The following is a 13,563-nucleotide window of genomic DNA, read 5'->3' as shown; positions in this document are numbered from 1 at the left end:
TTTTTTCCCTGGGGCTAGCGGGTTACCAGAACATCATAGAGGGAACTGAGGATTATTGCTGTTATTATTCGCATTTCACATAACGCTAACGCTACTTGTGAGACAATTATTTCTGAATCTGCATGCTATACGATATGTCTGCTGCAAGTAGGATAAAGTGAATCCGGACAATATATTTATATTTTTTTCACAATTTAGAAAGTATATGCTCACATATAAGCGGTACCAATCCATACTCTTGTCTATTGTTATCAGTTTTAGCATGCAGCACTAGGAGATGGATCTTCTCTAGGTGAAGGGAATTTTAGGCATAGGAAAACGTTCAGTGCCCCCCTTCGGTAAATGTATACCCCCCATACCTTGACTTACACACAAAAAATGTTATTTTTTTAATATATAAAGGGGATGGTAATTTTCAAACTCAAGGTGTCAATTTTTCCCATCCAATTGGCATCTCTGGCAAGTTTTAATTAATGACAGTGCTACCAAGAATTGTTCAGATTTTTTGAATATTCTTAATCAAACAATGCTCAACCAGTACGTTAATAATTCCCACATTTTTTTTGACTAATTTAAATTAAAAACACTGTCGCTATTTTAAATTTAAGAATCATTTCCAGGGGGATTTTCCATGGTGCAGAATATCCGCTGGGATGGGGGGGGGGAAATTTGTCTGCCGGGCTTTTTCATTGGAAAAAACGCTTTTTTGCTAATAAAAAAAAAAAAAACAACCTAAAGTGCACTTTTAGGTGGCACTTTATGATTACCTTATTAAGTCAAATTTATAAAGAGTACTTAAATACAAAAATCAGTTCGTAAATGAGCCCATAATTAGCTCTTTATGATGTCCATGCATCTGCCCCAGCCTTTATTCCAAAAATGTTACCCAAATTGCGCTTTTAATGTATCATGAGGTACTTCATAGCGGCCTTGTCGAGTCTAATATATAAAAAAAAAGTCATAATTTTCTCGAATAAGGTTTCAACAAAGGCAAGCTAAAGGGTGTACTTTTTTATTTCCTAAGACTCCATTTTTAAGTCAAATGTAACTGGATGACGCCATGCACAGGGCTGTTGGAAGAGTGTGTAGTTCAGTGGACTCTCCTATGATTGGTGCGGGAGTTGAAGGAAGAGGCGGGGGGGTGTGCACTTCAATATTAACTGTAAAGCTGGCAAAAAAAGCCGAGCTTATTAAACTCACCTTCACCTATCCTAAAGCTTGTTTACATTACGCTACTGCCGTCAGCAGCAACTCATTGCTGACAGTCTTAGTAAAATCTAAGTCTATTACTTAATTTATGTTTGTTTGTTGTGTGTGTATTCTTTATTTATGTATTCTGTAGTGTTTTTGAATCTAAACGAGTAACATCTTCGCTAAATAGTAACTTTTCTTCATTATCGCTTGAGTCTATTCTTCCAAACTTTTTTGCACTGTGAAAAAAACACCCTAAGCCTTGGCTATTTTACTTTTAATATCTTCACTGCTCCCATCGTCTTTACTAATAATACTACCAAGGTAAGAGAAGCTGTCCTCTTGATCAATTTTTTCGCTACCGAGCGTCACCTTTTCATCCTCACTTATTTCTAGCCTTAGCGACTTAGTCTTCTGAACATTAATTTTAAACCTATTCTAGCACCTTGAACTCGCTAAACCTCTAAAATTTCATTCATTTTTCTCACACTTTCATTTAGGATGATTAAATCGTCAGCATAATCTAAATCAGGGAAATTTTTCCTCTCAATTTGATTTTGTCTTTTCCCATTACCTTTCTAAGGCTCCTTAAGACAAAGTCCAATAAAAAGATCCACGTAAAGGGGGGAAGTAGAGCATCACCCTGCTTAACTCCTGATTTAGTATGAAACCAGCGGCTACCCTTATTTCCTTCGCTAAAACTCTTCCATCAACATAATCGAACGCTTGTTTGGCTCAGCTTGCGCCTTCCGCAACACTGCTATTCTTGTACATAGCATTAGTTACTTCAGTAAATTTTTCTACTCTAAAATACAAGGATAAGAACTTTGCTACAGCTCTTCTATCAAAATAAGTGAATGCTTTCTCATAATCTATAAAACTGTGGACTAAGGGTGTTTGATGACTCAGGTACTTCTCATTTATCAACCTAAAAGCGAAAATTTCGTCGACACATCCTTTATTCTCTTTAAGCCGCACTGTTCTTGTCTTATAAGTATGTCTACAGCATCTTTCAACATAAAAAGTATCATATTACTAAGTAATTTGCTCACTACAGCAATTAGGCTAATGTCTTGATGATTACCACACTCATTCTTATTACCTTTCCTATACAGTGGTTTAAATAGGGTTTTCCTGAAATCGCTAGGCGCTTCCCCTTTTTTAAAAATTATATTCATAATTTTCAGTAACTTATTTCTAACCTCAGAGCTACCATATTTAAGAGACTCATTGAACATACTATTAGAACATGGGGCCTTATTTTGTAATTTTTTTAGTACTGTCGCTAATTCTTCCTTCACATCTGAGGAATCACAAGCTTTTTCATTTTTCACTATATCTTTTCCTGCAACTATATCTTGGTTTAACAAATTCTCAAGGTGTTCTGCCGATCTCTCATTTTTTCCTTATCATTAATTGTGGCCCCATAATTTCAACTGCCCTCTGCAACTGAGCTACTTGATTAGGATGAATTCAGCTGATTAGAGTTGCATGCAATACGAGTAACATGTGTACTGGCCTTTAGAGTAAACAACTGTGCAGACTGATTGTTTACATATTTCTATTGCTTTGCGGCAAATTTCAATCTGTGTTGAAGGAAGAAATAAACTTACAAAATTCAAATTTAATTATTCATAGGAATTTTCATTATAGACTAGAAGGTATGTAGAAGACTTTTATCAATTGATTTTGGTAAAGGGTTAAGTCTTGAGTTTAGCCATCTTTACTTTGAGGGTCAGGCTAACCTCTTTGATGCCATAGAGTCTAGGCCTGCCCTACTAGAAAAAGGCTAAATAGGCATAGCCTGCGGTTTCTGATTCTCTGAGGTTGGACTCATTAAATTTGCTATTTTTGACTACATATAAAAGAAATATGCTAATAAAGTAAAAGTTGCCTATTATAGATTCACCACACAGCTGGACATCCACCATACAGCTAATATTGGGGTGAAAGTCATTTGTGATGTTAATAAATGTTGTATTTAGATTCAGGATACAATTATGGGTATATATTTGCACAGTAAGGTAATGGGGGTTTATACTCTGTAAATATAGGCTATAGGTTATAAGAAATTCATGAATTTCTAAGAAGAACTGCAAAAATGAGGAAGGAAGTGAAGAAAAGGTTCTCCTCCTGCAAAATTTGTTGACTACAATTAATCTGCATACTATGGTGTAAGAATTGTTTCCTTAACATGTTTCCTCATGTACAGCTGGGCTCATAGGCTTATAATACTGGTTGGCTACTTTAAAGATTTGTGCATAGGCTAGCCTATATATACACAGTCAAATTAGCCATCTGGTGATATCCCCACACAGCTAACCTAGGCCTTAAAGGGGTAAAGTTCTACTTTAGCTACATTTGGCTATCTTGGAAAGAGGTTAGGTTAGGAAATGAAACTTTCAGTAATGAATCCAGGGCCAAAACAAACTCTAGAAAAATATTGCCAAGCTGGTAAAACTCTAGTTAATTGACTTCTTACTATCTTGGAAAGGGTTTAGGTTAGGAAAATGAAACTTTCAAAGATAGGCCTACAGGCTAAAGTATGTCCTAGGAAGGTATTTTAAAGTACCCACTTCTAATCCTTCTCCCTCTAGAGGGCCCTGAAATTTGCCTGCATGACAGGACTATTGAAACCTATTGAAATTTTGACAAAACAACATTTTACCCTAATTTTCAGTTACTAGTTGCTTTTTCTCTGCCTTTAGTTCTGAAAAATGCAATTCATGATATTTGAGTAGAATTTTGAGCCATATCAATGTTTTTTTTTCAAAATTTAGGAAATGTATTTGCATATCTTGAAAACCTTAGAAAATGGAATTGAGCAAAGTTATGAAGCTGAAAACAATTGTGTTATACTTCAATTAAGCAGAAGATCTATTTTGCAAGGTTTCACTTTTATAACACACATATTTTTAAAGGTCAGGGCCCTTTAGAGAGAGAAGGAGTAGAGGTAGTTACTTCAAAATACCTTCCTGGGACATATTTTAGTCTGTAGATTCATCCCTGAAAGTTTCATTTTCCTAACCTAAACCCTTTCTGAGATAGCAAGAAGTCAATTAACTAGAATTTTACCTGAAGTTGTTCTCTTTCCCTTTCTTCAGCTCACTCTTAGAAATAAATGGCATTTAAATGTAGTAATAATGAAAGCCTTTCAAGTGTTCAAATTTCAAAGACTCAGAAATCAGTAGAGGGTTAACATGGAACCTTAGCAGTAAATTTATAGCAAACCATAAAACTGGCTTTCATATAAAGTGAATATACCACTCAATGTTTTTTTTTATGTTTCTTTACAAACATAATAATTGCTTCTACCTTAAATTCAAATTTAACCACTTTTTAACCTAACCTAACCTTAATATGAATTATTTTAGCACTGAGAAAATGTAGGATTATTTTTTTGGGAAATTACAGATAGCTTATACTTTAATTTAAAATTTGTCATTTTTAACAGCTTAAAAAGTGCTTAAATTTCAATTTGTGGTAGAAGCAATTATTATATTTGTAAAGAACATAAAAAAAGCATCAAGTGATATGTTTACTTTATTGTAATTCAGTTATAAAAGCTGTCACAATTTTTTGAAAATTTGTCATTTTTAAGAGCTAAAAAAGTGCTTAAATCTGAATTTAAAGTAGAAGTGATTATTATAATTGTAAAAAGCATAAAAAAGGCATCAAGTGGGGTATATTCAATTTATACAAAAGCCAGTTATATGGTTTGCTTTAAATTTACCACTACTTTTAATTATTTAAAATGATAAACATTGACATTGTAAAATCTTCATAATTTAGTTGTCACACATGCCTGGAATCCCTCTCCCCAAATGCCTCTTGTGCATGCACTTCTGTTGGTTTATTTTCAGTATTTGTTTTGCTTTTCATGTATTGCTGTTAGGGTCTAACAGTCACAATACTCTTACATTCCCTCAAACATGATCAACTTCCCCTCCTCTATATTTATATACAGAACAGATGGCACTGGGTCTTATTCTGTTTGTTTCTTTCAATTTGGCCATGCCAAATTTGGATGAACCTATAGTTTATTTTATGATAATTAAAAAGCTCAAATTGGGACAAATCCTTTTAATAGACAGTAATAAATTTCACAAAAAAATACTAAGATGTCATATTGCTTTATCAAGCAAAACCCTTTGATAAAGTACAGCATCAATTTCTTCTTCTAAAAATAGAAGCATACAGCATGCATGAGGATATATTTGCATGGATTGAAGCCTTTCTTACCAGAAAAACCCAGAGGGTGGTAGTTTATGATGTCACAAGTATAACTGTTTATTCTGATGAAATTCCTGTCACTAGTGGAATCCCACTGGGCACAATCCTGGGGCCCATGTTGTTCAGCATGTATATATTAACAACTCACCTAAAAAAAAACCACTGACACTATATGCTGACAAGTGCAAGTTCTAAGGACAGGCCCAAATTAGCTCTGATCCCTCAACAATGCAAGAAGTTTTAGATCAACTATCTAGATAGTCATCTCAGTGGTGTTTACAGTTCAAGGTGTCAAAATTCAAAGTCCTGCATCTTAGACACAACATCCTAGACTGCCTTACTATATTGGAGATAACCTACTTAAGGCTGTAAGTGAGGAGAAGGACTTGGGGTTATTGTAGATTACAAACTCAAGCTCCACAGCCACATAAAAGCTAAAGTTGCTAAACCAAACTAAGCTCTAGGGCTCATAAAACTAATGTTTACCACCAGGAAGCTGTGTGTGGTCATGAAGTTGTACAAAGCTATTGTATGTCCTCACCTGGAATTTGGAATGACCCTAGTGTCCCCCCCCCCATTATAAAATGGATGTTAAAGCACTTGAGAATGTCAGAAGACAAAGCAGCAAAGCTCATAACAGCTTTGCAAGACAAGCCATATGAAGTATCCCCCAAACTCCCCACCCTAGTCTTTCCAAGGAATAGAGGAGACACATTTGCTACTTGCAGACTGCTAGAAACTTCTCAAGTCAACTATTCTCCTCATCCCTCATAAGTACAACAAGAGGTCACACAAAGAAGCTGCAAGTCCCTCATTGCCACCAACATGAGTGCCAGCAATTTTTCTCTGTACATGCTGTCCCTTGCTAGAATATCCTCCCCAAATCACTATCCAGTTCCAAACCATAAATACATTGAAGCATTTAAATTTTACCTTAATTTTCAGTTACCAGTTTCTTTTCCTCTTGTTTTAGTTCTTAAAATACAATCCCTGTTATTTGAGTAGGCTAGAATTTTAAGCCTTATCAATGTTTTTTTTATTATTATTATTTAGTAAATGTATTTACAGATCTGTGAAAGCTCATAAATTGGGATTAAGCACAGCTGTGAAGCTGAAAACAGTATTCTTGTACTTCATTTAAGCAGAATATCTATTATTCAAGATTACACTTTTACAGCACAAATTTTTTTTAAAGGTCAGGCCCTCTAGAGGGAGGAGGAGTAGAGGTGGGTACTTCAAAATATCTTCCAAGGACATACTTTAGTCTGTAGACCCTACCCTGAAAGTTTCGTTTTCCTAACCAAACCCCTATCCAAGATAGCAAAAAGTAGCTAAACAAGAATTTCACCAAAAACTCAATAGCTAAACATTATACAGAGCTATTTGAAAAAAGGGTTATTAGATCTCACTTACATAAATAATTCAACATTAATTAGCCAACTAGTCAGCTATTGATTGAATTCTCTGTAGGCTACTCTATAGAATTAGCTAAGTAGTTAGCTGTTAAGATCCCAGTTATACACAAATTCAGGACTAAAATAGCCAACTAGTTAGCTAATTCCTATTGTATGGAAGCTGACTAGCTCTATTGATAGCTGACTAGTTGGCTATTTTAAACCTGAGTTTGTTTATAACAAACTGTTATAGTTAGCCAATACTGAGTCTTATTAGCTAACTAGTTAGCCTAGCTAATTTTATAGCATGCAGATAATTCTAGTAATAGCTGACTAGTTGGGTAATTCATGCCAAAGTACTTAGGCTATATAAGTGAGATCTGATAGCCTACTGCTTGACTAATTTATAGGTTTTATAAAAACACTGTCATTCATATTAGCCTCCTAGTTTACTAGACAAATTTGTCCATATATAATGCCTAGCTAAGGATTTTTTTTTCTCTATATTATCTTAATTTGCCCTTTGAAGTGAAATAAAGTTCAATGTTGGATCTGTCCAGCTACGGTATTTTCCCTTAACTGTCTGGTGGCATTCTGCCTGTTAGCCTACCATTAGGGTAGATTCTTTATTTACATTTTCCCCAAATAGGCTATCATAGGTTGTTTTTCTGATAACTTGAAAACCCTGAACTTGCAAAACCTCTGAAATTTCTTTCATTTTGCTAACATTTTTATTGAGGATGCTTAAATCATTAGAATAATCTAAGTCTAGGAGAATTTTACTTTCCAAATTGATTCTATATTCTCCCATTGCCTTTGTTGTTTTCCTTAGGATGAACTCCATCAAAATGATCCATATAAATGGGGGTATAATGCAACATGGCTTGACCTCTGATTTGATACAAAATCAGCTACTAACCTCATTCCCTACCTAAGCAACAGTAGTGTTATTCTACCTTAATAATATCCTTGCCATGCAAGGATATGACCTTTGATAAAGCAGAATCATAATATTGCTAATAAATCTATAAAACTGTGGACTAAAGGGGGTTTGAGACTTAAGTACTTTTCCATTTTAATCTAAGAGTGAAAATCTAAGATGTGGTTGATGCATCCTCTCCCATCATTAAAACCATATTGTTCTTCTCTTAAAACTTTATATACAGCATTTCTAAGTCTAAAAAGTATTATCATACTAAGTAATATTTTTCCTACCAAATATCAGTTAATGCCTATATAATTACCACATTCACTCTTGTAACCTTTCTTATAGACAGGTTTAATTTGAGTATACCTGAAATTGCTAAGTACTTCCCCTTTTTCAAAAATTATTTTCATAATCTTTGATTACTTACTTCTAACTTCATAACCACCATGTTTAAAAAAAAACATTTGCAACACTTTTGAAACTGAGACACTGATTCATAATATCTGGGTCTAATTAAGTTTAAACTTACCACCAAAAAAAAAAACGAAATAAAAATTTATATATGAAAAATGTATACTTTTTCTGCCAATTGAAGCACATAAACTGTGAAAATTAGGATAAAAATTTATTTTGATTAAAACTTGCTATTTCCAAGTCAGTACAACAAAAGTTGTTTTAACTAAAAAAAATAACAAAAGTTTTGGTGCCCTTATTAAGAGTTAAAAGTGATCAAAGAGCAACTAGCCCTCCCCTCCTCACCTTTTCTCCCAAAATGCATTGGATCAAAATTTTGAGATAACAATTTTGTTTAAAAAAAGGTTCAAAGTTCAAATAACTATCCCAAATAACTTCAGGGTCTACTCTGGAGTTGAAAATTTCAAGGAATGTTAAGGAGATGTTGGAGATATTTTAGGGTAAACAGCCCCCCTCCCATTACTTGCTCTTCTTATGGATCCCCTCTGCTCAACATTAATCGAAATTTTGGAACCGTCATTTTGTTCAAAGTATAAGTTTGAGCAAAACGACGGTTCTTCCAGGAATGCCATGACCACATAACCCCAAAATTTGATTTTGGGGTTATCCCAAATAACTTCAGGGTCTACTCTGGAGTTGAAAATTTCAAGGAATGTTAAGGAGATGTTGAAGAGATATTTTAGGCTAACCAGCCCCCCCCCCCCTCCTTGCTATTTTTATGCACCCCCTCTGCTCAACACTGATAAACATTATGGAACTGTCATTTATTCAAACTATTCAAAAGGTCTATTAGTTATTACTTCAGGAATGCCATTGCCCCATTCCCCAAAATTTGATTATGCGTGTATCCAGAAATACTGAGGGTATTAAAGTGAAACTTTGGAGAATCTTGAGGGGCATATTATTTGAATTGAAAGGCATCATGTGCATCTGGTTTATCAAATAGGAGAATCTGCAATATTTAAAGAATGGCTGAGAGTATTGATTTGAAAATTTTAGGACATATTGGGGGAGGGAGGATATTGAAAATGGTTTAAGTACCTCCAGCCCCCTCCCATGCCATTTTAGTTGCAATCCTTCCAAAAAAAATTGATCAAAATGTTGAAATAGACATCTTGTTCAAAATAGTCAAAAACTCCAAAAACTATGCCTACAGTGATGACATAACCCGTCAGTTAGAAGGGGCTGAATAAACTCATAAACTCAATAAAACAATGTGTGCGTGCTGATTGTCAGAAGGATGTGTCAACAATATTTAAAGACTGGTCGAGGGTACTAAGTCAACAGTTTTAGGGGATATTGAAGAGCTATCAGAGGGTAACCAGTCCCCTTTCCCTTTTAGATGCTCCCTGCCCTCGTCACTGATCCAAATTTTGAAAAAGCGATTTTCTTCAAAACAGTGAAAAGTTCTAGTAAATATACCTCTGGGGATTTGATGCCTTCCCCACAGCCCCAGGATAAGGATAATAAATCATGCTTTTTGCCCTTTTTACATGCAGGATTTATCATTAGGAATAATGAGGAGTTTCGGATTTAAAGATACTATTTGCATTCTGTTTATCAAAAAGGAGTATCAACAATAGCACAAGAACAACTGAGGGTATCAAGCTTAAACTTTCAGAGCAAGTTGAGGGAGATAATATTAAAAAGTGGTCAGATGGCAACAAATGCCCTCCCATTCCCTTATTTTGCTGCCCTCCCTGCGAAGATGTCTGACTAAATTTGGGAATAACCATCTTGTTCAAAATAGTCCATAAAAGTCAAATAACTATGCCTCTGGGGATGGCATAACCCTTACAGCTCATGGAGTTTGCGTTGTAGGTTATATAAAGTGCCCATTCTTTTAAGGAAGTTTGGTTATTGGTGAAAGGTGGCATGTTTGATCCTGAGTCTCCCAAAAGGCTAAGAATATTAAGGTAAAACGTTTAAAAAATGCCGAGGGGGATATCAAACAAAATCAAAGCATGCTATATGCAGGAGGGCTTTCGAAAGGATACAATAGCAATATCTATGAAATCGCTAAGGGTGTTAAGTTGAAATTTCAAAGGCATTTTGTGAGGCGTGTTGAAACAGGAGCAAAGGGCAGCCACCCTTCCCTCCTCTTGTCCTTGTAGTTTCTCTCCTTGACTCTGATAGGCATCTTAAAAAGCCATTTTACTTGAAATAGTCACAAAATGTAATAACTAAGCCTTTTGAGGATGCCTTGTCCCTATAGCCCCAGGACAAGAAACGAAAATTATGGCTGTATTTATCAATTTACTTTTACTGCACTTTATCAATTCATTTAACTTATGCAGAATTTATCATTAATAGAGGTGAGAATTTGAGGTAAAATTTTTGGAAATGTTGAGGTATATTTTAAGCTAAATCAAAAGAAACTATGTATTCAAGCTATCAAAAATGCCTGTCTGTAATATCATAGAAACAGGTAAGGTTGTTAACTGAAACTTTAAGAGCTACTACTACTACTGCTACTATTGTGGCTGCAAATGAGATTGGTTGTGACTGCTTGGAGCTGCCACTGTATCTATATGTGACTACTTTCAGGGAATGTTGAGGGGGGTGTTGGACTTTGAAACTTTAACGTTGAAAAAAAAAATCACTTTTGACATTTTTACACTTTGACGAAACTTCGATGTTGGAAGGGGGAATGTTGAAAAACTTGAAACTTTGGCGATCAAAAACAAACAGAAAATCATTAAAAAAAAACCTTCGGAAAAAGAAGATTTTTCAAAAAATTGTAAACAGTCATATTAAATTTAAGACCAGCAGAAATAAGTTCCTATAATAATTCAAACTCAAGAATTACTATTCTACTATTATAGAATAAATGAAACCCAAGACAAATAGATATTAAAATAGACAATCATAGCAAACAAACATACAACAGGTACTAATATAACTCAATAAATAAATCTTAAAATGAGTAAAACTTAAACTAAATGCTCAAATCAAATTTGAAACGAGCAAAAATTACTACAGACAAGAGTTTAGCTACATCCTCCTTCCATAACTGTAAAAGTCTAAAGCCTGCTGCGTCATTTGGGCTTTACTACAAATATTTTCTTTTGTAATTACAACATTTAAAATAAAAATTAGAGTGCAATAAAATCTTGAACTTCTGGTCTTTTATTAACTAATATCAGTTCGGTTCAATTTTATTTTCAATGCGGAAAGTGCAGAAAAAAATATTTATAAGATGATTTGTTTTTAGTAAAGCACAAATGATGCAGTAGGCTTTAGATTTTTACAGTTAGGAAAGGGAGCAGTAGCCAAAATCTTGTTTGCAGTCAAAACTGTATGGTACTTGGAACAGTCTTGGAAAGAACCAATAAAATTAAAGTTAATATTTGATAGTCAATTATATTAATTGCTGAAAGGTCATCAGTTCAAAAAAATTAATGTTAAGGTGTTGTCGATCGTCTCCAAAGAGAATGTGAATCCTATAAAAGTTATGATTCTATGAAGGATAAACAGAAATGAGGAAATGAATTCATGCAAGAGTTCTCTAATTTAAATTGCAGATTTACTACCCCATGACTTAAAACTAAAAACAAGGTGATAATTGTGCTAATGCATAATTAGATATTGTAGAGATTATGTGCAATGAAATACACCTGGTTGCTGCTGAATTATGTTACAGTGTATTTAAAAGGGAAATAATTACTGTGGGACAAGCTGTCAAAGTAGTTTACATTAATCTGCGGTTACAAGACAAGCAATAGTAAGTTTCACATACATACAAGTGTATGTATGTATACTTACGCTGAATCTTACTTCAGAAATTAGTAAAAACAGCAGTAGGTCTAACACACCATATGTCGTCTAAAAACGAGAATATAATTTTAGCTTTACTAAAAAAAAAAATTATTTTGAGTTTTGTGTTTTGTTTGTCATAATATCAACGAAACCGAAACAAAATCACCATAATAGCCAATATTACTGAAAAGAACTAACATAACATAGATTGTAGATTGACGGTTTAATATATGTAGTTATTCATCCCTGAAAGTCTCAGCAAGGTTTACTTCCATCATAATAGAGAAAGCCTTGTTATTTTTTTTTCAGTAGAACGCAAGTGACATTCTGGTCTTAAGAAGATATAAAAGGACGTTAGCCCTTCTCATGTTTTTGGTCATTCCTCTTTGTATAAAGTTTGATTTGACTATTTATTGCAATTTCTATTGATTCTGGGTTTCATTTATCCATTGATTGTGATTTGTGCTCGTTTTATGCTTGAATTATTGTTTGACCTGATTTCTGCTCTTCTTTGGTTTAGTTTTGCTCTTTACTTTTCTTTGAAATGCTTCTTTTGTGGAGATTAAAAAAAAATGTCCGTTTTGATTGGGATTTATTTATTTATACGTTAATGAAAGGAATATTTGCGAAGATTTTCTTATTTTCAAACGGTTCGTGCTAACGAACTGTAAGTAAGGAGTGACCCGAGTCAATACTAACCAAAATTCTAAAAACAGAGTCTTGGTACTAAAAGATACATCAAAATAATCGGCTTATTCTGCTGATTTTAAATGTTTGTTTCATTTAGTCTTACCGATTAAAGGCCGCGAGTCTGAGAAAGTTTGCCTGATTTTCGAAGAAGGGGGCTAACACCTCATAAAAGTATTAGAATCATAACGGAAATCACACCACCAGATTCAGTGTATCAGTAAACCCTATAGGGGCGGTTTCAAGCTCCTATCTGCAAAAATGTGGAATTTTGTACTTTTGCCAGAAGAAAGATTGTATCGACCCAGTGGTCCCAGAATATTGTGACGAGGCTCATTCGAACAGAAATCAAAAGTTCTAGTGCCCTTTTTAAGTAACCAAAGAGTTTGGAGGGCAACCTGGCTCCATCCCCCTCCCCTTTTTTCCCGAGGTTGTCTGATCAAAATTTTGAGATACTCATTTTGCTCATCATAGTTGAAAAAACCGAATAACTATAGCTTTGGATATAACATGACCCCCCTCAGCCCCAGGAGAAAGGTTTTAAGATCTTAAAATTTTCCCATTTTTAATGGATTGTATTTGTTATTCTGAAGTATGTATACTTTTTCGGGTGGGGCGAAATTTTTGGTCGTGGTTTCTCCAAGGAGGAATTTTCTATGGGGAAGGAAGTTTCCCTCCCCATTATGCACTGGGGGACTTACCAGAATCCCTCTACAGAATTCTTTTTAAATGTCTTGCTTTCTCTTATCCATTTCAATTTTACGCGTGGAGTTGTTAAGGGTAATTGTCCGGGGTAAATTTTCACCGGTATTGAATTGTCCAGAGGATATTTCCGTGGGGAGGGGGATTTTTCCGTGGAGGTGGGACCTGATTTCCTGGCATTACCTAAAAACCGAT

At 34.5% G+C, this 13,563-nt stretch overlaps 1 protein-coding gene across 1 annotated transcript in view; it reads left to right on the top strand.

Moving 5' to 3' along the window:
- The first annotated feature begins 2,719 nt into the window (after nt 1–2,719).
- The window catches only part of LOC136039379 (cold shock domain-containing protein CG9705-like), a 31,240-nt gene continuing 20,396 nt past the window's right edge, over nt 2,720–13,563 (top strand). Inside the window, exon 1 of the mRNA XM_065723054.1 lies at nt 2,720–2,852. The gene's annotated coding sequence lies outside the window, so the exon portion shown is untranslated. The remainder of the gene's footprint in view (nt 2,853–13,563) is intronic.

The sequence above is a fragment of the Artemia franciscana genome, chromosome 19, assembly GCF_032884065.1.
Source record: "Artemia franciscana chromosome 19, ASM3288406v1, whole genome shotgun sequence".
Taxonomy (NCBI): domain Eukaryota; kingdom Metazoa; phylum Arthropoda; class Branchiopoda; order Anostraca; family Artemiidae; genus Artemia; species Artemia franciscana.
The sequence above is the reverse complement of the archived record's forward strand: the minus strand, read 5'-3'. Positions and strand labels throughout refer to the sequence as shown.